The 26,149-nt window shown below is 43.9% G+C and overlaps 1 protein-coding gene across 5 annotated transcripts in view; it reads left to right on the plus strand.

The window, feature by feature from the left end:
- The first annotated feature begins 2,763 nt into the window (after positions 1-2,763).
- NCOA7 (nuclear receptor coactivator 7) overlaps positions 2,764-26,149 on the plus strand; it is a 139,600-nt gene continuing 116,214 nt past the window's right edge. For 3 of the 5 annotated variants that reach the window (XM_073676019.1, XM_073676023.1, XM_073676021.1), the window contains exon 1: positions 2,766-3,162. The gene's annotated coding sequence lies outside the window, so the exon portion shown is untranslated. Of the gene's footprint in view, positions 3,163-26,149 lie in introns of all 5 variants that reach the window. The other 2 variants (XM_073676024.1, XM_073676022.1) reach the window with 2 other exon arrangements.

Genomic DNA, 26,149 nt, shown 5'->3' on the forward strand with positions numbered 1-26,149 from the left:
TTTGGCGCCATTTTCGGTCCTGGCCCACGATGAGAGGTGGCCTCTCGCCACCCTCTGGCACGCCCATAATGGCGTCCGCTCTTCCAAGGTGGGAAACCTTTGGAAATGGCGGGAATCGCTTCCCAGTGGCGGGAAACTCTGCAGATGGCGGGAAAAAGTTGTTAATGGCGGACACCTGGCGGGAATCGACTGGTGATGGGGTCCGATGGCGGGGACCCTCCGGAACCGGCAGGAGACTTCTTTTTGAGGTAAACTCGTTCTTTCTTTCAGGCACGCAGTACCCGGTTGTTGTGGGCACGTAATCCTGCCGACTACGCCAAAGTTGACGCGCCCCCTGGGCCATATTCTTTAGGGGGAATATCCGGAGCCGGATCAGATGGGAGTTGTAGTCTTCCGAGTGGCTGTGACCCGGTCCGTGCCCAGGGTGTCAAACTGAGTTGTATGTGGCAGTCCTACAGATGTTGCTAAGTTCTTAATGTCGACTACGCCACCCGTTGTGTTGCGGTCACTGTGGCCGCCGCTGCAGCAGGGTCCGCTGAGGCTGATGGTGTAAGTGCAGCTTTGATGATATAACCCCCAACGGGTGGGGTATAGCCTCAGGGGGATCAGGTGCAGAGGATGGGGGTTGTGGTGATGCAGTGTAGACGGCAATCAGAGACAGAGTCGGGTTATGCAGTTTAGGATATTTACTCACTGCTGATGTTCTGGTCACTCCAGCTTCGAGTGACCTCCCGAGCCGTGCTGCGTCCACCAGGTTCTGGATCCAGCCAACCCCCAAATAAGTCCGGAGCGTGACCCTGAGCTCTCCTTCTGTCCGTTCTCTGGCCGTCCCCATTATTGATCCACCCAGGTCCAGCTCCCTCGGGCCTTCTGTTGGGAGACCCTTGGCCTCGGGTTCCCTGACCCTCCACGTGGTATGCCTTCGTGGTGGATGTGGTGGGTGACCGTGACAAACGCTGCCCACGGTCTCCGGTCTCTGGCTGGGGTGTGTTTTTGCCCCCACCAGCTTGGGTTCCGGTACCCTGTGCCGACTCTTCACCCGGGGATTTAAGTTGGGTCCTTGGAGTCCTTTTCTGCTGTTTCCCCCTCTGGGTCTCTCTCTCTCTTCTCCTCTCTCACTCTGGGTCTTTCTTCTCCTCTGCTCGCTGACTTCCTCTCTGCAACTGACCCTGTTCTTAGTTGGTGCCCACCTTATATACACCCTCTATGTGTGAGCTCAGGTGACCAGCACCCAATGAGCTCCTATCTTTACCCAGGCTGCTCCCCCTATCTGCCCCTACACTACTTGGGATGTACCACCCCCCTCCCACTCCAGCCAGGAACAGACTCGGTCGTACCTGCACATTTCTAAGTGGGAGTACCGTCGGTCTGCTCCTCGGAAATGGGATGTATGTAGTGCATGCAGCCTACCGAGCTCAGTTCCACACTCCTTCCTTACTCGGGAGTGGAATATCACACCTCTGGTTGAGGTGCAATACCCCTGTAGCAGCCGAACCCTCAGGGTGCTACAATCACACATACACATCCATTTTTGATCGGCATCTCGGATCAAAATTACCCATACAAGTGTACGAGTCTGTAAAAATCACAGACAGCACATGAATGGCATCGATGTGCAGTCTGTGTGCTGTCCATGATTAACATTGTAAATTATAGGCGCTACTGTCCCTTTTGTCTGAATAGGACCTGCAGATTATGCACAACACTATTCACATGTATGGAACCAATTTTCTTGTTGCAGAAATTCCAGCTGCAAATCTGCTACATGTGAATATACAATTAAAGGGAAGCTGTTACTTGACTCATGCTGCCCAAACCACGGACAGCATAAATCAGAGCCTGGCTGTGTAATTGTTTCAGAGATATTATAGTTAGAAGATCGTGGCGCTGCTCCAGGTGATTGACAGGTCTCTTGCTATGGGACAGACCTGTCAATCACCTGGAGCAGCACTGCGAGAAGCTGGCCGAGGGCAAGTCACATCTCTGCCTGTAGATGTGGCCAGATCTAATAACTATATTTCCTGCAACTATGTAGCCAGGCTCTGAATCATGCTGCCTGCAGATTGGGCAGCATGGATTAAATGACAGGTTCTTTTAAGACTGTTGAAAGTAAAGCTGATGCATATATTAGACTTTTTCTAGTTTCCTGCTATAGAAAATGTTGCACCTACTTTATAAATCTGACATTTATGATGATTTAGACAAAACTCCGATATTGTGAAAAAAACGGAAATTCTGAAAAAATAATGGTGCACGTCTATGACCATTTTTTATGGTGCACGTCTATGACATTTTCTACTCCAAATCTCATCATCCTAGCCGAACATAAAGCTCCCGGCCGATACTGATGCTTAGGGGCTGAATTGTGCACAGTGTTACATGTAAGAATACATTCATACAATCGTATTTTCAGTCTGTTATTCTATAGGGCTGTTTTATCCCATGGACCGAATGCATGAAAAAAATGTCAGAATGAGCTAGTCTCAAAAAAATCAAATCCCATAAAGATAAACCCATTTGTTGCAATTCTTAACAAAGTAAACTGTAATTGGTCTTATAAATTGTATTATCTGCTGATATAAAACCGGATGTCATATGAATGTAAAATACAATGCCATGTGGATCATACAGGGGGTCTGTAAGGCAGAGCTCTGCTGGGCTCTCACTTGTCCTGGCTCTGCAAGCATGTCTGGTGATAAGGGGAGAGATGAAGCTCACCAGTGGGAGTATGGGGTTTGCAGGGTGGTGTGAGGGGAGGGGGTAACAAGGTACCCTCCCATAGAGCAACTAGCCCAGCTCTGCTCCCCTGCTTAGCCTCACAGAGCTGGCATGTGCCACCTTGCAGCTGATCCCTGGGAGGAGAGTGGTGCCTATGGGGTGTGAGCAGCAGACAGGCTGTGTGCCTGCATTGCACTGGGGAGGAGGAGAGCAGGAAGGAAGGAGTGAGGAGGAGGAGGAGGAGGGATTGTGCGGACTGCCAGATGCTGCCTTCTATTGCTGATCTGCTGCTGCTGCTGCTGTGATCTTGGACCTGCTGCATGTAAACACAGTGTAATGTGGCAGATCCCCCCGCAGTGCTGCTGCCCTGTGGAAATCCTCCTACCCAGAGACTGAGGCATCTTCTGCAGCACAAGCCTGGCACAGCTGGTGAGGGAGCCTGAGGTGGGTGCTGGATTATCAGAGCTGTACATATGTGTGGGCATAGGGCAGACATTGGCAGCTGTTATTCTATGTGCTGACCACGCCTTGCATGCTACTGGTGTGCTAGCACAGAGCAGACTGGTGGGAGGAAACTGACAGGTGGGCGGGGCTTCCATACAGACAGCAATCTATGGGCTCCTGCTGAATTACAGTCATGGGTTAATGAGCTGTCAGAACTCATAAGAAACTGTACATGTGATGTGTAGAATATTAGTATGATGGGCAGACAGCTGTACGGGCCACCTAGCCCACTTCTGCCCCATGTGATCCTGACTCAGTGTTTTACTAGATGACTTTTTTGTTCTACTGTTTTTAATGCTGAACATTTCACCTTAAGTGACGTCACTGTGCTCGTGATGACATCACCAATCCAAGTAGTCTTATAATACACATAAAGCAGTGCTAGTAATGTGCCTACCATGCCAAGGACTTATTGGCAATGATTGTGTCACTGGGGCCTTTATGCAACAAATGAGATAACAAGACTGTCCAAGCTTGGCTCATTTTTCCCCTTTCTTTTTTTGGAAAGGGCTGACTGCCAACCCTGCCCCTCAAACAATGGTTTAGAAGCTGCGTAAGATCTAACAACAAGGTTAGAAAAAGTGGATGCTCCTCCTGTTGTTGACAGCAGAATGCCAGATGGTACCCAGGTAGAGCCAGCCTCTAATGAGTGCAAACATGTAACCAGGCTGGCATCAGTGATGCAACATATGAAGAGCAGCCCTAGTGTGGCACAGGACCTACAGCAGCCACCTCAGCCTGGAAGGAGAAAGCTAAGGAACTGCTCAGAAAAGAAGGAAATCTGAGAGATTCCTGAGGCCTTTGCCTTTTACATCATTGGCTTCTTGTAGGGTGTGCTGACAATCTAATCTAATGCAATGCTTCTCATGAAGCGCCCCCTAGTTGTTAGTGAGGCACAGCAGGGAGGCAGCTAAACTGCAAAGGTCTTTCTCTGGCTGCAGCAACCTCTGTTTTAGCAACGTAATTGACCCCTTTTGGGCTTATTTTAGCATCATTTGAAGTTGAGCAATATTTATCATTTTGACAAGGACCTTGGCCATGGTTGGTGACTTGACCAGTGAGGAACTAGTAGAAAAAGACTGACAATATCTGAGCTAATGTCCATAGAATTGGCAGCCCATAACCCTAAGGCCTCATTTACATGTCATGTACGAGAAAATCGGATCAATTATTCTGATCAGAATGTGATATGAGTTTCTTCTGATTTTCTCGTACATGGAGAAATTAAAAATGTTAATTTCTCCACCTTCTCCATTCTGATAGTCTGTGCAATCTGCACTCTGATGTCATCTGAGCGCAGTCTCAATTTTGACTTGCATTGCCGATTTATTTTGATCTGACCCTCGGATCAAAATCTGAAATGTGTCCAATATTTTCCACGGACCACTCACTCCAAGAAAAAAAATCTGACGTGTGAATGGCTCTATAGACTATCATAGGTATCTGTGAAAATCATAAATAGCACTCATACAGAAAAATCTGATGGCGGCATGAGCCCTAAGGCTGGAATTACTGGAAATATGACAAGCTCACACAGCTTGGACTTTTCCTCGGGAGAAAGCATCTGTTAATCGACAGCTGTCAAATGCCTGTGACCACCTTGGATGTCTCATACATGATCTATATGTAGGATATAGGCATGGTGGACAGGCACATTCTGACATTTCTCGTTCTAAACTATCTGAAAACTTTTAATAATATAATTAAAAAGGTCAACAGGATGTGAAACATATGCCATACCCCTTTTGTGCATTAAAGTAAATGGGGTCGAGGTGCAATACCCACCACACCGCATGGAAGAGAAAAAGTCGAAATGGGATGGGAATGGTCAAACACATTAGCTGCTGGTAGAAAACAAGGACTTGTTCTGCACTTGCCATAACCCATGTGTTATTTAGTAAATAATATGATAATATTTACAGGTGATGACTTTTACTTCATCATGTAAATGATAGAGCTGGAAGAGAAGATATAATCTACTAGTGCCAGGAAAAACCTTGTAATATTTTTCAACATGTGACCGCTCTATTGTTAAAAGACATATAATAAGAGTATTATTAAAATACTAACATAACAGGATATTTAATTAGCCATGTCTCCATACTGACGTGTCTGGAATACTGGAAATAATGATAATGTTTGTTTACATGGCACCAAGATATTCCACAAAACACAATATTTTTGTGATATATTATGATACATCTTTATTCCTTCGCAGTACTCGTATCTTCATTATTTTATCCACTGCATCACATTCACAATGGACTTTATTTGCGGATGCAAAATAAAAATATTTCTGTGATGCAGAAGAATGAATGTTCTTATATTGTGTAAACTGTTTGCATAGGACTCCTTCCTTGTTCCATATTCAATGCGCCATTGTTTGGCTATTATTGTATTCTGTGTATTCTGACGTGTTATTTAGGCTTCATTTGGGAAATCCGTTTGTCTGTTCCGTTTTATGATGAGCTTTTGTTTCTGTTCTAAAAACTGACACATGCAGGGAAACGTGCAGACCCCATGATAGTCAATGGGACCCTTCTGCATTCAGAAAAATAAAAATGAATACTCCAAGCCAAGCACAAAAAACATTGTTTCTTCTAGCTCGGCTGGGACAAAATGTTGCTCTTATGTGATTCCTCTGCCAGATCATGACCCCAGCAGACCGGTGGGGAACTCATTGCTAACTACTTAGGAGTGGTGACGGTCTGGGAAGTGGGTACCATTATTTTTTCTCACCTCCTGGGGTCCATTATAAGGGAGTTGTACAGTTGTCGACAACCCCGTTAAAGTTCAAAATTATATAATACAATAGAAGTTTAAACGGTGTCAATTTAGACATTATATGCATGTCACAGTATCTCTGTATCTATAGTGGCATGTAAAAGTTTGGGCACCCCTGGTCAAAATTACTTTTAGGCTGTGTGCCCACTATGCGTTTTTTTAAGCGTTACCGCAGTGGCAATTGTGCTGCAGAAAAGCTTGAAAAACGCTTGGTAGAAGGCCTGCCATGTTCCCCAATGATAATCCGCATGTGCTGTGCACATGCTGCGGAAATTTCCGCTGCGGATTATCATTGCGGAAAAATCCGCAGCACTATCAATTATTTTACGTCAATGCAGCGTTTTCGCCGCCATTGACTTGCATTGAATCGCTTAATATGTGCATGACTACATGTTCACATGCCGATATTAAGCGACCGCTGGCGTCGGCGGTTGCGTGACCTGTCACATGACTAAATGACGTCATGGCAGGTCCTTTCAGACCACCGCGAGACACCGGGAAGACCGGACGCAGCGGAGAAAAGACCGGGGGTCATCAGAAGGTGAGTATAATGTTTTTTTTTTATTTTTTACCATTTTTAATCCTTTTTTCAACACTTGGTCACACTATATAAATCCATGCCGGTTGCATGGATTTATATAGTGTGACCAAGTTGTCAAGCACTTTCCAAGTGATGCTAAAATCACTTGGAAAGAGCTTGTCAACCCGCATGCGGAAATGCATGTGAAGAACGCTTCACATCCGCATGTCCCTGGCAGGAAAAACGCATGTACAATCCGCATGTATAATCCACATGCGGTTTTTCTGCCAGGGAGATGCAGAAACGCTCAGGAAAAATCCGGAGCATTTCTGCATCATGGGCATTTAGCCTTATTGTGAATAGTTAAGCAAGTTGAAGATGAAATGATCTCTAAAAGGGCTAAAGTTAAAGATGACACATTTCCTTTGTATTTTAGGCAAAGAAAAAAACATATTTTTAAATTTCTTTTACATTTTAAAAATCACAAAAAGGAAAATGGGCCAATGCAAAAGTTTGGGCAGCCTGCATAGTTAGTACCCCCTTTTAAAAGTATCACAGCTTGTAAAGATTTTTTGTAGCCAGACAAGAGTCTTTCAATTCTTGTTTGAGGGATTTTCATCCATTCTTCCTTGGAGAATTCTTCCAGTTCTGTGAGATTCGGTCGTCTTGCATGCACTGCTATTTTGAGGTCTAGCCACAGATTTCAATGATGTTCAGATCAGGGGACTGTGGGGGCCATTTTAAAACGTTAAGCTTGTGCCTTTTGAGGTAGCCGATTGTGGATTTTGACGTGTGTTTAGGATCATTATCCATTTGTAGAAGCCATCCTCTTTTCAATTTCAGCTTTTTTACAGATGGTGTTATGTTTTCATTAAGAATTTGTTGAAATTTTATTGAATCCATTCTTCCCTCTACCCGTGAAATGTTCCCCGTGCCATTGGCTGCAACACAACCCCAAAGCATGATTGATCCACCCCCATGCTTAATGGTTGGTGAGATGTTCTTTTCCTAAAATTCTGTGCCTTTTTTTCTCCACACATACCTTTGATCATTGTGGAGAAAGAGTTCTATTTTAACCTCATCGGCGCCCAGGACTTGTTTCCAAAATGCATCAGGCTTGTTTAGATATTCTTTTGCATACTTCTGATGCTTGAATTTTATGGTGAGGAAGCAGGAGAGGTTTTCTTCTGAAGACTTTTCCATGAAGGCCATATTTGTGCAAGTGTCGCTGAACAGTAGAACAAAGTACTACAACGCCAGAGTCTACTAAATCTTTCTGAAGGTTTTTTTGCAGTCGAGTGGGGGTTCTGGTTTGCCTCTCTAGCAATCCTATGAGCAGCTCTCACTGAAATTTGGCTTGGTCTGCCAGACCTTATCTTGACCTCCACTGTTCCTGTTAACTGCCATTTCTTAATTACATTTCAAACATAGGAAAGGTCAATTTGAAAAAGTTTTTTTATCTTCTTATAGCCTTCTCCTGCTTTGTAAGCCTCCACCTTTTTCATTTTGCTAGGCAGCTGCTTAGAAGAACCCATAGCTGCTGTTGTTTGGCGCAAGGTTAGAGGAGGCTGGGTTTTTATAAAGCTGATAAATTTGCATCACCTGGACTTTCGTAACGATGATAGTGAACAAGCCATAACCCTAACAGGCTAATTATGGTCTGAAACCTTGGTCAAAGTTAACTGAGCACATAAATCTCCAAGGGTGCCCAAACTTTTGATACAACCCATTTACCTTTTTGTAATTTTTAAAATGTAGAAAATGACTATATATTTTTTTTGCCTAAAATATTAAGGAAATGTGTCATCTTTAACTTTAGGCCTTTTAGAGATCATTTCATCTGCAACTTGCTTAACTGTTCACAATAACAGTAATTCTGATCAGGGGAGCGCAAACTTTTACATGCCACTGTAAAGCTCTTATCTGATACTAGGAGATCTCACCTGAAATTTAGAAGTGGTTCTAGCAACTTCTTTTGGAGCAATGCAGATGAGCTGTATATGACGCGCCCCCTGGGCCGTGGGGTACCCGGTGCCGGGCCGGTAGATGCTGGGGGTGGTAGTCACTGTGGCGGTGACCCGTTCCGTGACCCAGGGCGGTCAATCCAAGGGGAATTTATATGTATAGGTGTTAATGTCCGACTACGCCACCTGTGGAATGCGGCCAATGGAGACCGCCGCTGCGGAACAGTCCTCTGAAGCTGGTGGTTTTGCAGCAAGGGTGGTATAACTCCCCACAGGAAGAGTTAGCTTCAGGGCAGTGTGTGGATGATGGTGGTTGTGCAGGGTGTCAGTAATAACCACAGAGTCAGTGTAGTGCAGTCCCAGGGTCTTTACTGATGACAATTAGACAAGCCTGGACTGGAGTACTGGCTAGAAGTAAGAGTCCGGTCAGCCTGGAAGCAAACATAGAGTCCTCCTTGCCAGATGGAGTTGTAAGCCTGCCCTTCTCACTATACTCTTTGGCTTTACTGCTTGTAGCTGTGTTGTAGCCCACGTCCCTGAGTGTGACGTTCTGTGCTCACCCGTATGGCTGGCAGCCCGGGCCTTGCGCATGCGTCGCTCCTCCGTGGCGGTGCTGGTCCCTCTGTGCTGCTGAGCCTCCGGGCGTCTGATGGGGCCAGGAGACCTGCAATCTCCTGCCCCACGGTATCTGCTGCTGGGCCTGCAGTGCCCCACAGCCTCGGACTCCGGTGTCCGGTCCTCTGTGTATTTCAGCTAGGACGAGCTTCCTCAGCTCCAGTCCCTAGCTCCTCTCTCCTCGATGTCCTAAACTCAACTCCTCACACTAAGACTAACTAACCCCGCCCCCAGATCCCAGTTGTCAAGGGGAGGGTCTCCCCTTGCTGGTCTGGAGCCAGGAAAGTGTTGCATGTGTAGTGTACCTGACTAGGGGACCCCTGCTTGCTTCCAGGCATGGCAGTACCTCTTTTGAAGGATGCAATACCACTGTGGCAACCGGACCCTCTGGGGTGCCACATATTTATAAACTTGTATGTAAAAAAAATATTTATCCATTTGCTTTGTAATAGAAGGCAAATTTATCTAAAAGGGCAAAGCCCCACTGGATATTAACCCTCACTAGCAGGTTATAAAAATTAACATTTATTTCATTTTGCTAAAAGATAGGTATATCTTTATAATGGAGAATAAAATACTAATATTTGCCTATAACAAAATTATTAATGTTCAGATTAATAAAGGTAGTGGTTGCTTATCAGGAATATAATAAGTGGCACCCCGGAGTGCCATCCAAAGATAAGAGGCAAATATTATCAACGCCATTGTCCCATGCCCTGATGACACCATGTAATCAGTGAAACATGTCGGAGGGACATGTGCTTGCTGTTTAAGTTTTATACTGATAATATTTGCCTCTTATCTTTGGATGGCATCTCGGGGTGCTAGCTATTATATTAATAATAAGTAATCGCTACCTTGAATAATCTGAACACTAATAATTTCGTCATAGGCAAATATTAGTATTTTATTCTCACTCCATTCTCAAGATATACCTATCTCTTAACAAAATGAATTACGATAAATTTTAAGTATTTTAACCTGCTACTGAGGGTTAATATCCAGTTGGGCTTTGCTGTTTTGGTAAATTTGATGTATAATATATCCCTACCAGGTTAATTTATCTTTCTAGGATTTTCACTTGTAATAGAAAGCAGTTCATGTCATATCTATGCAGCGTTACTGATGGTGTGAAATAAAAATAAAGATGGCAAAGACAACCGTCTAATCTCTGCCAGCTACAAACCAAATGTGCTGAGGTGTCGGGTTCTCTGAGTGTTGTTATTAGTTCAGATGTGGGTTCTGATGTAAATTCTGATTATGATCCAGTCATTGTAATTATGACATCATATTGGAGCCTGATGGCAAGCAGCATGATCATTTGGGACAGAGGGGACCACTTCGGGATGTAAGCAAGGCCCCAAGAAAGCTATTTAAAGGGAACCTGTCAGCTGTTTCATGCAGCTCTAACTACAGAAAACTTAAAAGAGCAAGAGGCTAATTTATTGCATGAGCAATAACAAATATCTGCTTGAAAAAGAGCCGGGCACAGGAAGTAATGTCCACGGAGTGGTTCCCATCCAGCTTCTCTTGGCTGAGAGGTCACTCTATTTGTGTATTGGAAGAGACTTGTCCGTCAAGCCGAACCAGGTGGGGAGAAGACAGATGGGAGCAGTCAAGGGAGCACTTCTGCCGATATCTGGACATTTCTCGAACTTCTGCCAATCAGCTTTTATTGGCGCCGGGCAGAAGTTCTGGGATGCTCCGGAACACAGCAGCTCCGTCATTTCTATAGTGATCGAGGCCAGGTACTACAGATCCATCCCCTATTCAAACGGATTGGATCTGTAGTGCTCTATTCAAATGATTAGGGGGTGGATCTGTAGTATCTGGCCGCAGCCACTATAGTTTTTTTTGGAGCTGCTGTGTTCCAGCCGGTGCCGGTAACAGTTAATCGGTGGAAGTGCCGAGTGTCGCACCCCTACCGATTGCATATTGATGGATAGGCCATGAATAAATAAGCAGTGGCCAAGCCCTTGAAATCCCAATTACTTTTTCTCTATATAAATAAATATATTGTCTCTTAAGATGCCCAATTGGGATGTACTCCATGATGGCATTTATTCAAGACTAAGGAGTGCTACCACATGTGACTCATCTATTTCATTGTCAAATATGCAAGGTCTTTTCCTTTACAAAAAGGAATTTTTTGTGACATCACTCAATAGGTGATATGTCCATATTACAGGGGCAGCACAACCTTTTAAATAACACAATAGGAAATGGAAGACATCACAGTTTTATTTTAGAAAACAACAAACCGGTCAACAGTTCTTTTAGTCATTTTCTGACAATTTAGACACAGATATACTGATTATATGGAGCCGAAGTACAGAATAAATCAAAAGGCATCAAAGGGCAATTCATGGTTTAGTCATTTATTTTGCATTAGTCATGCTGGAATCCTGTTTGTGGGACTTGACTCAAGCTATTCATACAATGTCAGGCTCAGTTTTAATTTTGGAAAACACTTCTCTTTATCTTTTTATATGTAATATAAAAAAAATCACATTTTACCCATGAAAACGCATTGCTTATAATTGGAACAAGTGTCCCCTGTACCTCTGTTAGTTTGTAGTTATATTAGTAACAGACCCGTATACTGGTGTTTTATTATTATAAAAGTCTATTAGAATAGTTAGCTTCATTATTAGATTGTTTTTTTTCTGGTTGTTTATACGAACGAACCATCGTTCCCAAACATATGCCAGTCTGAACTGGCTATTTAGTCTTACAAAGGGGATACTTTTAGGTAAGACATCATGTTTAAAGGGTATTCCCATGTTGTACATTTATGGCATAGCCTCAGAATATGCAATAAATATAAGGTTGATGTGGGTCCTACTAATAAGACCCCCATTTATGTTGTGAACAGAACCCTGTCAGTGGAGAGGTGGTCCGTATGCCTATATAGATGTGCAGGTCTCCCCATTTGTCTGTATAAGAATTCTGAGCACCACTTCACTTACAGTTGGGTAGTTGTGAGTTATATTAATGGGACCTATACATTTTTGGCTTATACATTGGATATGTCATAAATATATGAGACGGGAATACCCCTTTAAAGGAACTACTACAAGTGGCTGAACAAAAATCAAATGATAACCACCTTTTCAACATGCATTAGCTGGGCGTTAGATGCAGAAAATGATTGCATATTATTTTCATTCACTCAATGGCCCCAGTTGTCAAAATCGGTTATTTCAGCTGATTTCTCTCCAGTGCACAATGGTATCTTTAGAAACATAGTATGTCTTATTATATAACAGTCATTTGTAAGATCTGAGAAAGGTAAATCGATGTAATCTTATCAGGAATATCAAGCGACAAGTCTTGTGTTTCCCAATGAACAAAGCAGTAGCGGGCAGGGCCAGCTGTCCTTTCCCCTTGTACGTCCATGTTTACCTGTACCCTTCACTTACATGCTGTCAGACGTTTCATTATTACAATCTTACAATCAATACAAAGATATTTAAAAGAAAATAAAAAAGCAACAAGGTTATGAGTTAATGAGTAGAACGGTTGTTTGGGAGCCGACATGCTGCTATCTCCCCAGTAGTGATATAATATATGGTTGGAAAAAGTTTGGTTCTGGTGACCTTCCTAGTGCTACCTGTATGTTGGCTCCCTGTGTATGAGAGTGTTTCCAAGAAGTAACAAAAGTTAGGAGTTGACCACTACCTTACATGTCCCTTTCATCTGAACTTACTGCCATAGATAAGCATTTCACTAAATACATTGTTGGGCCAAATCCTTCAGTAACCTGAGCTGCCGTTCTGGTCACATAATGTCTGGCGGAAAGTCTCCTGGCTTCCTGTGATGTCACGTCAAAATCTACTTCAGCTCTGGGGTCTGCAAACTGATCGGTGGGTGGGGCTTGCTGTATCTGTGGGCGTGGCTTCCCTGTGGTGAGCGGAGCTCCGTTCAGCAGAGCTCATGCTGTTCCTGTGCATGCTGCTGCAGACACAGCCTTCACTTGTATCTGTCTGTATACAGCGGGATGTACAGTATATACATAAGAAAATAGAAACAACTTTGGCATGCCGCAAGTTATCTTTGCAACTTCAAAATTTATTAGTTTAAGCCCCTTATGGCAAGGCAGATGATATACCAACGTTTCGGGCCCCAAAAGGGTCTTTATCAAGGTATCTGCTGAGTGCCGGGGTGCCTGGTATCGGGAAAGCGGTCAGTGACGCCACGGCCCTTTTGGTGCCGAAACGTTCGGCCATCTGACTCTTCCCTTGAGGATTCTGGGGTATTTTGGGCCCAATTATCAAATGTGTTTTTGCCAGAATACTGATGTAAAATACCTTCAAATGTCACAAAACTGCGAATTTTGAGGTTTTCATATCAATTTCAGGAGGTCCGCCAAAATGGGTAGAACTGGGGTGGGGCGGGGCATAACAATAAATTCATCAAAAGTTGTGGTGTAACCTTACGCCTAAAAATGTATTCTAGTCACTGGTGTAACATTTCTGCCGGAGGAGCATAACAGTGACAAGATGTGCAGAATTCTTGAAGTGATGTCCGTCTCTTAATGAATTATGTGCATCTTGCTCCACCATTAGGTCTGACATACTAAATGCCAGTCTTAATGAATTAGCCCTTAATGAATCAATGTGGGCATGGACCTGTGAAACTTTATGTGGTCACTGACTTGTGACATTGTGTGTTATGGGATCCCTTTATTTGTTATGTAGACAGTGTGACTTTCCCTGTTATTGGGACAACACGGGCAGCACATAACATTGTAAGTGCCCATATTTTACAGCTACAAAAGTTGTGAAGTGTGTAGTCATGTTTTACATCTCATGATGGTTTTAGAACAGATGCTTTTCCTTATCTATTGTGTAATTCTAACATTTGGAGAAGTTTTATCTACAAAAGGAAGTGTTTTCTGGAGTCAGGAAACATGCCATGTGACCTGGAACATTTTCTTTGTAAAAATCAAGTTTCTCATGTTATAATATAAATCGAAGCGGCGTTATGTCATATGCCAGGAACCAAAAGCACGCGGTGGAACCAATTGAATTGGGTCATTTGGGGCTTCATCATGGTGACCATAGTTTGTGTAATGTAAAAATTGATAAGAGTCCTGAGCAGGAGACCCCCTGGAGGGACTAAGGAACTAATTAGCTTAATAGTAATTTAACACCTCTGTCCCTTTACTTGTGAATGACCAATGCAATTATTAGAAAATCTTATATGCCTGTAGGATTTTATATAAGATGTTTGTTAGATAATTAGAATAAAAATAAAATAATATGGAGTTGAATTTGGAGCCATTCATTTGCCCCTGGGGGCTACTATTTTCAATAGGTTCACAAATACCTTACCCTGTACTGCGTTTGCTATGATAATAATCTGTATTATGCAAGTTATGGTTGCACACTTACACATTGTAGATGGAGAGTAGGTTAATTATTTCATAAGGAAATCTGTTAATAAAGACAAACTAAACACCTCTCAAATGATCACATTTTGATGTTATTTTCTATGAACTCAGAGAATTGAACTCCACTTATCTCGTCAGTATGTTAACAGGTAGAAATGTCCCTTTTTACAAATATGACATGTTTCAGAGCACATTTGCCTGTCCTATGCTGCATAGAGATAAACCCTTACACAATAACACATTGGCACGCATGGTGGAATGTTCTAAGGGTCAACAATAGTGCTGGGGAGGCTAAGGTCAGTTCCAGAATACTGCTTTTTTTAATAAATCTGTCCCAGCAGAGAAAAAGGAGGATGGAAATAATTATGTTTTGGTTTTTTTAAGGACAGGAAATATGTATATGACATTTTTAAGGGTTCTCCAGAAAATATATGTGCCGCAAAGAAGAAATGTGTTGTTTACAATGACCACGAGCAAGAATGAAAGTGAAGCTGCAGTTTGACAGATCTGTGCTGTAATTACAGGTCCTGTATTGCTATAGTCTTGTGCGATCACTGAATATAGCCTTTAGCATTGTATTATGAAGTATTATTGAAGACATTTAGACATTGCTCCAAGCTATGTGCACTGATGTCTGCAAAATGTAAGAAAATTTAATGAATCTTAGGATATACTGATTAGCGCCATGGAATAAATGGTGCTACAATAATAAATAATAATAATATACTGATCAACAGCCAATTCCTCTGTTCATGGCAAGGATTGGACTTCTCCCTTGGATGACAAAGAACAACTTTGCCTAAGTCTTATTTTAATCATCTGGACGGGGTCTGAGCAACAGCTGAAGACGTTCCATGAACACTTTAATCGATTTCATCCCACCATCAACCTAACACTCAACTATTCCTGTACTGAAATTAACTTTTTGGACACCATCACCAAGCTACAGAACAATGAAATTGAGACATCCTTGTACCGGAAACCAATCGACCGTCCTACATACCTTAAATGGGACAGTTTCCATCCAAAACACATAAAAAACTCTATTGTTTACAGCCAAGCCATCAGATACAATCGGATATGTTCCAATCCTATGGATAGAGACAAACACCTTGATGGCCGCAGAAAGACCTTTTTGAATCAGGGCTACCATCCAAGAACAATTGAGAACCAGATTACAAGAGCCACCAGAATATCAAGGAATCATCTCCTACATTACTAAACCAAACAAGAAAGCAATCGGGTGCCTCTAGTAGTCACCTACAATCCAAATCTGGAGGTGCTCAGGAGAAACTACAACCCTTACTACAAAAAGATGCCCGATTACAATCCATATTTCCAGACCCCCACTTCTGTTTTTCAGGCAGCCCCCAAATCTAAGAAGCATCATTGTCAGAATCTCCCTGTCATCTCCTCTAGCTACAGGAGAGCTACACCTCTGATTCAGAAAATTTAAATTGAAAATTACTTTTGTCAATTTCAAGTTATTTCATTGTGCATTGTGAGGTTTTTTTACTTTAACAGAAGGAAAAGTGAAAAGAAGAGGAATAAGAACAAAATGAATGTAGAGGATGTCCTCTCACCTGTTGGATTTCACTATGGGTACAATACCACTCGTTGCTCCTGCAGAGGGAATCTCAACTCTCACTTCAGGAGTTTAGAGAAGAGAACTGATATAAAGGTGCAACCACCACCAACGGCAATGGGTGTCCTAGTGTGGTGTTTGTCCAGAAGATTAAACCATCATAAGTAAAGTTAGTATATAGAACTTGATGCCTTATTTGGATAAAACTGCAATGTGTTTTGATTCCAAACTCAGGAATCTTTCTCAGGCATAAAAATACATCTGTTCGATTTTAAATATAAACCAACTAATACCTGACACGTGTTTTGATTTCCCCTCCTTAACTCCCTTGTGTTTCCTCTGTGGCTGAGTGAGCATTTTGTGTGACTGCTATTTCTGTTTACCCTGTCTGTATTTCTCTGTCTTGTCGCAGTATCATTCTTTTGTACTGTCTTCCTCCCTGGGGGGAGACGGGGTCATTATCAGGGCCTGCGCAGGAGTTAAGAAGATGCTGGTGGCTCAGGCCTCCTCACCATCAGAGGTACCCCTGAGATAAGGGAAATTCAGGGCTACATGTACACGTTGAGTTTTTTGGTGAGTTTTTTTTACTTCCGTAGTTGTAAGCCAAAACCGGGAGTGGGTGAAAATGCAAAAGTGGTGCACGTGTTTCTGTCATACTTTTCCTCTGATTGCTCCACTCCTGAATTTTTCTTTCAAATTCTGAGATAAAAAACTGACCAAATACTGAATGTGTGAACGTGGCCTTTATAGTTCTCAAAATATAGCAAAAACTTTTTTTTTTTTTAAAAAAAAGTGTGTCTTTTAGTGTGTGATAGCAACCAAACATAAAAAAAATAATATAACTCTGGTATCGCTGTAATCGCACCGATCCGAAGAATAAAGTCGTCTAATCACTTATGTCGCACAAGGAACAGCGAAAAAATAAATTAAAGCAATTCTTCACCTGCTGTTGATTTGTTCATTCTGCCTCCCAAAGATTGCAGTAAGGCTCGGCTCACATTTATCCTGTGCTCTACGCTGAGCGCTTACACCGGAGTTTCCATGTAAATCTCTGAAATACGTGATTCAGATGGAACAACCGGTGGAAGATTCCCTATAATGAGGCAGATGGAGACACTGAACACCGTCTGGCCTATGATCCCTCTTTTTAAAGCACGGTCCGCCACAGTTTTGTGCACTTCTGAAAAGAAAGACATCACTGAACAGAGGCCAGACTAAGTCTATAGTAACCCTGCTGCCTCAATATAGTGAATGGAAACCCCTCAGAGGTTTCATCTGAATCACGTCATTTAGAGATTTAGATGGACACCCCAATGTAAGTGCTCAGTGTAGAGCATGGGATAAATGTGATCCAAAATGCTATGTAAAACGTTCCCAATAAAAGCTTCAACTTAAACCACAAAAAAAAGCAAGTCACCACTCAGGTACATCACCTGTCAATGGAAATATAGGGGGCTTCCATGTTACTGGTAGCACAAAGGCTCTGGACAAGCGCTATGGCCCTCGGCCCCTAAAAGCCCAAAACAAATCCAGCGAATTCTGCGCTCCCAAATCCAAGTGCCCCTGTCCCGTTTGAGTCCCACAGTGTGAATAAAACCCCATTTAGCATCAACATGTTTGGCATTTTTGTAGTAATGAGAGCCTGCTTAGTTTATGGGTATGTCTCCAGAAGCATGAGCTGCTCATAATGTAGGGGCACTACAATGTACTGGGCACTACAATGGCTGATTGGCAGTTTTCACTTGGCAACAGCCACTACTGCTTGTTTCTGGAAAACACCCATGAAGTCTAAATCGTCACTACACCTGTAGATAAAATCCCAGAGGGGTTTAAATTCCAAAATAAGGTCACTTGAGAGGTGATCATACTCTGCTGGCACTTAAGGGCTCTGTATATAGAGTTTGCAAACAATTCTACGATCAATTGTTCTCCAAGAGTCAAATAGTGTTCCTTCCCTCACAAGTCTCGTCGTGTAGCTAAGCAGTACTGAACAGCCACATATGGGGTACTGCCACTTTCATCACAAATTGTGGGACAAATTTTGTTGCCATTTTTATCCATTTCCGTGTCAAAATGTAAAATTGTGGGCTAAAACAAAATTTTTGTAGTAAAAATGTAATTATTTTTTCTTCACTGTCCAATGGTATAAAATTCTGTAACACACTCATGGTATTAATATGATCACTGAACCCTTAGATGATTTCATTGAGAGGTGTAGTTTATAAAATGGGGTCACTTATGTGAGGTTCTGCTGTTCTGGCACCTCAAGGTAGTGTTTGCCCACATATGGGATATTGGCGTACTCAGGAAAAATTGCATAACAAATTGTACTGTTCATTTTCTCCAATTATCCCTTTTGAAAATTAAAAACTTGGGGCCAAAGCAACATTTTAGTGGAAAAATGTTAATTTTTCATTTGCTCAGCCTAATTTTATACAATTCTGTTAATCGCCTGAAGGTTAAAATTCTCACTACATTCCTAGATGGATTCCTCAAGAGGTGTAGTTTCCAAAATCTGGTCACTTGTGGGGGTTTCTGCTGTTTTGGATTGTCAGGTGCTCTTCAAATGTGACATTGCATCTGCAATCTATGCCAGACAAAATTGAGATCCAGAATTCAGTTGGCGCTCCTTCCCTTCTGAGCCCTGAAATGTGCCCAAACAGTAATTTTTGACCACATATGGGGTATCGGTGTACTCAGGAGAAACTGCACAAAAATTGTACAGTTCATTTTCTGCTGCTAGCTTTGTGAAAATGAAAAATTTGGGGCAAAACCAACACTAAGCTCCTTCAAGGGTGTAGTTTCCAAATGTGGGGTCACTTGTGGAGGGTTTCCACTGTTTAAGTACATCAGAGGCACTGCAAATGTGACATGGCATCTGCTATTTGTTCCAGCCAATTTTGCACTCCAAAAGTAAAATGGTGCTCCTTTTTTTTTCAAGCCGTGCTGTGTTAGTTTTCCACCACATAATCCACCACATCAATGTACTCAGGAGAAATTGCACAACAAATTGTATGATACATTTTTTCTTCTTACCCTTGTGAAAATGAAAAATTTGGGACAAAACCAACATTTTTGCAGGAAAAATTTATTTTTTCATTTCCTTGGCTCAATGTTATAAAATTCTGTGAAGCACCTGTGGGTTCAAGGTGCTCACAACACCTCTAGATAAGTTCTTTGATGGGTCTACTTTCCACAGTGGAGTCACTTTTGGGGGGTTTCTATTCTTTAGGTATATTAAAGGCTCTGCAAACAAAACATGGCATCCACTATCGATTCCAGACAATTTTGCGTTCCTAAAGTCAAATGGTGCTCTTTCTCTTCCAAGCCCTGCAATGCCCCTAAACAGTAGTTTTCCACCACATGTGGGGTATCGGTGTACTCAGAAGAAATTGCACAACAAATCGTACTGTCCATTTTCTCCTGTTATTCCTGTGAAAATGCTAAATTTGAGGCTAAATCTACATTTTTGTGGGAAATAGTACAATTTTCATTTTTTCCTTCCACTTTGCTTTAATGTACCTGAAGGTTAAATGCACCTGAAGCCTGAAGGGTTAATAAACCTTTGAATGTGGTTTTGGGCAGTTTGAGGGGTGCAGTTTTTAAAATGGTGTCACTCTTGGTTATTTTCTGTCATATAGGCCCCTCAAAGTCACTTCAAATATGATGTGGTCCCCCCAAAAAATGGCAGATTGAGTCAGCTCACGCACATGGCAATCCAAAGCACGGAACCAGCTGTGCAGCAGGGATCCAAGTAGAAAAGGTAATGTTTCAGCGTCAGGATTAGATTAAAAATTTACAAATTTATTGAACAGAAAAAATATATAAAAACATTACCATAGGTCACCAGCCTAACCCGAATTCATGCATAACCGCAAACGCATTTCAGACCTGCGTCTTTAATCATTGCATCACATCTAATGTGATACGCCACTTCTGGGACAGCTGGTATTTTTAGGCTGGGATGGGCAATATGACAATATGAGCCTGCAGCTGTCTGCTTTACCTTGGCTGGTTATCAAAAATAATGGGGACAACCCACTTCATTTCTTTAAATTATTTATTAGGTTAATCCATGTACAGTAAACTACACACGCAAAGCACTAATTATATATCTCATGGACATCTATCTACCAATCTATCTAGCTACCTACCCCATATCTATTTATCTAGCTACCCCACATCTATCTATATCTTTGCACATCTAATAACATACCAGAGACAGACAAAAATGCATGCTGCAAAAACGCATATAAAAACGCAAGGATAAACGCAAGTGAGCTGTGGTGCGGGATTCATGCGGAGATTCAGCTGCGTGAAAGTCTGAACAAACACTGATCGTGGGAACAGACCCTTAGAGTAATTTTAGCTGACACCTTAAAACCTCTTTAAATTTCCCTCTGCTCCAGATGTCAAAGCATCTGGAGCAGAGGCAAAGATGCCAACATATGTAATGTAACGTTTTGGTCAAACTGAACTGATCAAACATACACTTAGGTGATTGAGGACCACTAGTGAAAGACTGTAGTTGTCAGGAATGCGACCGCTGTCGCTAGGAGAACAGCGATGTGACAGTGGTCGCATTTCTCAGACCACTACAGGCTTTCACTAGTGGTCATCACTCACCTGCGTGTATGTTTGATTAAGATCAGTTCGACCAAAGCGTTAAATTATATATACACTGCAAATTCGACTGTTAGATTAAAGAATTTATCTACATTATCGACTCAGAAGTGCCTTTACTACATGAATATTTATGGGTTGGGACCATATTTGAGCACCTTTATACCTGTGGAGTGTTGTATTCCATAAATATAGAATTTATGCCCCATCGATCTTAGGTTTCTTGCAGAGTTGAGCAAAAATATTAGTAGGACCCTGGTTTAACAGCAATGTTAGTAGTCAATGGCCATTAGACGACAGCCCTGCAAATCTTTTCCTACCTGCTGGTATTTTCTAATTAGCAGAGCTAACTAATCTGAAGAGGTGCCAACGTTGCTGGCAATTAGCAGGAAGTTCTCAGGCCTCTGGTCCAGTGGCCACGATTTACTGTCATAGTCGCTGGACCAGGGTCTTGCTAGTCTTTTTGTTCATCTCTATTTATGTTATTTACCGTATTTTTCGGACTATAAGACGCATTGGACCATAAGACGCACCTAGGTTTTAGGGGAGTAAAATAGAAAAAAAATGTAAGCAAAAAATGTAGTCATGATGCACTGTTATGGGGGAGGGGGTCTGCTGCTGACACTGGTATAGGGGTAATGTCCCCCAATTCTGTTAATATCCTCCATCCTGGTATATATGGCCCCTCCTTCCTTTTTATACATGGCACCCATCCCCATCCTGATATGCATGGCACCCCAATCCCCCATCGTGGTATGCATGGCACCCCAATCCCACATCGTGGTATGAATGGAACCCCTGATCCCCATCCTGGTATGCATGGCACCCCTGATCCCCATCCTGGTATGCATGGCACCCCGATCCACATCCTGATATGCATGGCACCCCTGATCCCCATCGTGGTATGCTTGGCACCCTCTGATCCCCATCCTGGTATGCAAGGCACCCCTCATCCTGGAATGCATGGCCCCCTCATCCTGGTATGCATGGCCCCCTCATCCTGGTATGCATGGGACCCTTCATCTCTCATCCTGGTATGCATAGCCCCCCTCATCCCTCTTCCTGGTATGTATGGCACCCTTTATCCCTCTTCCTGGTATGAATGGCCACCCTCATTGTTCTTCCTGGTATGCATGTCCACCCTCATCCTGGTATGCATGGCACCCTTCATCTCTCATCCTGGTATGCATGCCCCCCCATCCCACTTCCTAGTATGCATGGCACCCCTCATCCCTCTTCCTGATATGCTTGGCACCCCTCATCCCTCTATCTGGTATGCTTGGCACCCCTCATCCTGGTATGTATGGCACCCCTCATCCCTCTTCCGTGTATACATGGCACCCCTCATCCCTCTTCCTGGTATATATGGCCCCCCTCATCCCTCTTCCTGGTATGCTTGGCACCCTCCATCCCATACTGCACACAAAAAAATATACACTTCTACTCACACTGTGAGATGCTGTGCTGGAAGAGTCACTGCTCCCCACGCCAGGACTGTGTGCATGGGGAGCAGTGACCATTCATTCTCCCTAATAGTGCGCACACTGTACCTGCAGCGCGGCTCCTGCAGTGGCCGGCGGTCTGCGTGGCTGCTATTAAAATCGGGCACTTGGACTTTAATAGCGGGCACACTGACCGCTGGCCGCTGCAGGAGCCGCAATGTGGATACAGTGTGAGCGCTATCAAGGAAAATTAGCAGTGAATATTAATTTTCTTTAGTAGCGGGCACAGTGTAGGCTGCAGCAGGCGATTCCTGCCTCCTGTGCCCGCTCCTCTGCCACTGCCGCTCCCCCACACCGCAACCACATTCGAACTATAAGACGCACCCCCACCTTCCAAGATTTTGGAGGAAAAAAGTGCGTCTTATAGTCTGAAAAATACGGCACATTACGTTAAATAAAATTTTGGAAACAATTCAGTATGACACAACTGCAATGCATGAGCTCTTAAAAGGTACCATGTTTCGGGTAAGGGTATTTTAAGCACTAATAGCAGACACAGAAAGCAGTGAGTGATTTTGCCATTCTCGTGTTTACCTATAGCAATGTAGTGTCTAGTTTTGTGGGTCATTACTAGACAATAGTGGATTTTCAGTTGTGTTGGGAAACACAATTACTGAATCAACATGACAAGTAACATTTTGAGTTGTCTTAAATATTTCTTATGCAAACCATGACTTGTTTTGTTGTACTTTGTGAGTTATGACTTTCACTGTGTGACCTTTGCGGCTTTTAGATTCTGCAATTAATCACAGAGTCAACGTAATTACAGTTGGCTTGTCAGATTTTATGGTACGTGAAAGTTTTATTGTTTCATGGTTGATACTTCAATTGAAGTAATAGTTTCATACACTGCTCAAAAAAATAAAGGGAACACTTAAACAACAGAATATAACTCCAAGTAAATCAAACTTCTGTGAAATCAAACTGTCCACTTAGGAAGCAACACTGATTGACAATCAATTTCACATGCTGTTGTGCAAATGGAATAGAAAATGGATGGAAATTATTGGCAATTATCAAGACGCACTCAATAAAGGAGTGGTTCTGCAGGTGGGGACCACAGACCACATCTCAGTACCAATGCTTTCTGGCTGATGTTTTGGTCACTTTTGAATGTTGGTTGTGCTTTCACACTCGTGGTAGCATGAGATGGACTCTACGACCCACAGAAGTTGCTCAGGTAGTGCAGCTCATCCAGGATGGCACATCAATGCGAGCTGTGGCAAGAAGGTTTGCTGTGTCTGTCAGCGTAGTGTTCAGAGGCTGGAGGCTCTACCAGGAGACAGGCCAGTACACCAGGAGACGTGGATGGGGCCCTGGGAGGGCAACAACCCAGCAGCAGGACCGCTACCTCCACCTTTGTGCAAGGAGGAACAGGAGGAGCACTGCCAGAGCCCTGAAAAATGACCTCCAGCAGGCCACAAATGTGCATGTATGTGCGCAATCGGTTAGAAACCGACTCCATGAGGGTGGTATGAGGGCCCGACGTCCACAGATGGGGATTGTGCTCACAGCCCAACACCGTGCAGGACGCTTGGCATTTGCCACAGAACACCAGGATTAGCAAAGTCGCCACTGGCTCCCTGTGCGCTTCACAGATGAAAGCAGGTTCACACTAAGCACATGTGACAGACGTGACAGAGTCTGGAGACGCCTTGGAGAGCGATCTGCTGCCTGCAACATCCTTCAGCATGACCAGTTTGGCAGTGGGTCAGTAATGGTGTGGGGTGGTATTTCTTTGGAGGGCCGCACAGCCCTCCATGTGCTCCCCAGAGGTAGCCTGACTGCCATTAGGTACCGAGGTGAGATCCTCAGACCCCTTGTGAGACCATATACTGGTGCGGTTGGCCCTGGGTTCCTCCTAATGCAGGACAATGCCAGACCTGGAGTGTGTCAGCAGTTCCTGCAAGATGAAGGCATTGGACCTAAATACGATTGATAACATCTGGGACACCATGTCTCGCTCCATCCACCAATGTCACGTTGCACCACAGACTGTCTAGGAGTTGGTGGATGCTTTAGTCCAGGTCTGGGAGGAGATCCCACAGGAGACCATCTGCAACCTCATCAGGAGCATGCCCAGGCGTTGTAGGGAGGTCATACAGGCACGTGGAGGCAACACACAATACTGAGCCTCATTTTGACTTGTTTTAAGGACATTACATCAAAGTTGGATCAGCCTATAGTGTGTTTTTCCACTTTAATTTTGGGGGTGACTCCAAATCCAGGCCTCCATTGGTTAATAAATTTGATTTCCATGGATGATTTTTGTGTGATTTTGTTGTCAGCACATTCAACTTTGTACAGAACAAAGTATTCTGTAGCGCTGGCGTCCCTGCCCTCTGCTAGGCAGGGACGCTGCTCCCCTCACCGCTCTGCTGTCAGCGCGCGCTCCGTCCCGGCGTCCTCTCCCCGCTCTGCTGTCAGCGCGCGCTCCGTCCCGGCGTCCTCCTCCTGCTCTGCTCCGTGCCCGGCGTCCTCTCCCCGCTCTGCTGTCAGCGCGCGCTCCTTCCCGGCGTCCTCCTCCTGCTCTGCTCTCAGCGCGCGCTCCTTCCCGGCCCCTGTGCTTAGGGCGCGCGCGCGCTCCCCTCCTCTTAAAGGGGCCGCGCGCGCCGTCCTAAGGAGTCCCCGGCCAATGGCCGGAGGACTTCATCATATATAAGGCACCTCCTCCAAAATGGAGGTGCCCGAGCAATGTTGTTTGCACCTGTGTCTCACCTGTGCTTCAGCCCTCAGGTCCCGTTGCCAGTTACCTGCCAGTTACCTGCCAGTTACCTGCCAGTTTCCTGCCAGTTTCCTGCTAGTTACCTGCCAGTACCTGCCAGTTACCTGCCTGATTCCTGCCTGAATACTTGTTACCTGTCTGCCAGTCTGAGGTCCGACGGTCTGCCTTACTACTCCTGTCAGTCTGTCTAAAGGACCAGCCTGCCCGCTCACCTGGGAGCGCATATCAGCTACCTGCCTGCTTGCCTGAGGTCCGACGGTCTGCCTTACTACTCCGGTCAGTCTGTCTATGGACCAGCTTGCCCGCTCACCTGGGAGCGCTTCTCCGTTATCTGCCTGCTTGCCAGCCCGGAGGCTCCGTTGTCACGTGCTGTGACCACCAGCTACTCCAGACTCTTGCCCGCTCACCTGGGAGCGCATCTCCGTTACCTGCCTGCTTGCCAGCCCGGAGGTCCCGTTGTCACGTGCGGTGACCATCAGCTATTCCAGAGACTCTTGCCCGCTCACCTGGGAGCGCTTCTCCGTTACCTACCTGCCTGCCAGCCCGGAGGTTCCGCCGTCACGTGCCGTGACCACCTGCTATTCCAGAGACTCTCGCTTGCTCACCTGGGAGCACACATCTACCACCTGCCTGCTAGCCTACCCGGAGGCTCTGCCATCACAGGTCGTACCTACCCCTTACCCAGAGACTGCCCTGATCACTTGCCGTAACTCCCTGTCCGTTCACCCAGAGACTGCCACCCGCTCCCTTACAAGGGCCGCCCCCTTGTATAGTAGCTCAGAGGTTCCGCCTCCCGGACCCGTTACAGTCCGCCTCCCGGACCCGTTACATATTCAATGAGAATATTTCATTCATTCAGATCTAGGATGTGTTATTTGAGTGTTCCCTTTATTTTTGAACAGTGTATAATGATTTATAGTTTTAAAATTTTTTAAATTATGTAAAGTAGTTTTAAAACAATCACAGCTAATGGACATTGTTGTTCACTGGCAAAAGTATCGAGCAACTCGTTGCAAGTCATTACATTTCTTTTTTTACATTTATTCCCAGACAAGAAGTTGAATTCACTTTTTATCAAATTTCACAATACAGACACACACATTTTTAAACAGATCTTTTAGCTTCGATGGTGTACTTACTTTGAAAATGCATGTTAGAATGGCTTTATAATTCTTTTTGAAAATATTTCCTGCCTGATATTAAAATGGGCATTT

The sequence above is a fragment of the Phyllobates terribilis genome, unplaced genomic scaffold, assembly GCF_046119375.1.
Source record: "Phyllobates terribilis strain yellow unplaced genomic scaffold, ASM4611937v1 Scaffold_3__8_contigs__length_932513732, whole genome shotgun sequence".
Lineage (NCBI taxonomy): Eukaryota > Metazoa > Chordata > Amphibia > Anura > Dendrobatidae > Phyllobates > Phyllobates terribilis.